The sequence below is a fragment of the Echinops telfairi genome, unplaced genomic scaffold, assembly GCF_000313985.2.
Source record: "Echinops telfairi isolate 266 unplaced genomic scaffold, ASM31398v2 ScPeMD7_7469;HRSCAF=8507_1, whole genome shotgun sequence".
Taxonomy (NCBI): domain Eukaryota; kingdom Metazoa; phylum Chordata; class Mammalia; order Afrosoricida; family Tenrecidae; genus Echinops; species Echinops telfairi.
This window is the reverse complement of record NW_022111373.1, coordinates 117,454,412-117,455,746: the sequence shown is the minus strand read 5'-3', so window position 1 is coordinate 117,455,746 and position 1,335 is coordinate 117,454,412.

Sequence of the window (1,335 nt, the reverse complement as noted above, 5' to 3'; positions counted from 1 at the left end):
GGAAGAAGCACACCAGCCTGTGTGATCATGAGGTGTCAATAGGATCAGGTATCAGAGATCAAAGACCCAGAACAAAAAATCATATCCCAAGGGGAAGATGGAGGGGGGAAGGGGGAGCCAATCACAATGATCTACATATAACCCCCTCCCAGGGGGCTGAACAACAGAAAAGTGGGTGAAAGGAGACATCGGTCAGTGTAAGACATGAAAAAATAATAATAATTTATAAATTATCAAGGGTTGATGAGTGAGGGAGGGTGGGGGAGGGAATGGGGGAAATGAGAAACTGATACCAAGGAGTCAAGTAGAAAGAAAATGTTTTGAAAATGATGATGGCAATAAATGTACAAATGTGCTTAACACAATGGATGGATGGATGGATTGTAGCGAGTTGTACCAGCCCCAATAAAATGATTAAAAAGAAAAAAGACTAAGGTGCCCTTGACCCAAGCCATGGTATTTTCAATTGCTTCATATGCATGTGAAAGTTGAACTATAAATAAGAAAGACTACAGAGGCACTGATGCACTTGAATTATGGTGTCGGCAAGGAATATTGAAAGTACAGTAGACTGGCAGAAGAACAAACAGATCTAGCTTGGAAGAAGTACAATCATAATGCTCTTTGGAGGCAAGGATGATGAGACATGGTTTCACGAACTTTGGACATGTTGTCAGGAGAGACCAGTCCCTAGAGAAGGACATCATGCTTGGTAGAGGGGCATTGAGAAAGATAAAGGCCCTGGAGGAGATGGATGGGCACAGTGGCTGCAACAATGAGCTCAAGCATAGAAACAGTGGTGCCAGACAGGCAGTGATTTGTTCTGTTGTGCACAGGGTCACTATGGGTCAGAACCAACTCCACGGCACCTTAACAACAATACAAATCATGGAGGATTCCCAGGTGGGTTTGCAGGATTTCACCACAAGGGAGCAGAACCGGGCGGTGTTTCCTATCATGCGTGGCTGAGTCAGAATTGGCACAAATGAGAAGATGTGATTTTATGTTCTGTGCCAAACTTGTTGGACCAGGATTCTCAATGTTTTGGCAGTTAACACCTACTAATCTCCCATGGTTTATCCTAATGTAACCCCCTCCTACCCCTCCATAATGGCATTTGCTATGAGCAGTCCATCTAAGATTAAGAATGGGAAGCAACACCCTTCCTCAGGCCACAGTCCTGATGCAATCAAGTGTCCTTGGGGATACAGCATGCTTCCAATACAAGTGGATACTGTGGAAAGCTTGCTTGCTTTTTGGCTAGGTCTTCTTCCATCTGGTTCATTAAACTTCCATTCTTTGGACTTCAGCCAACACTCTGCCCTGTTGCCTGCT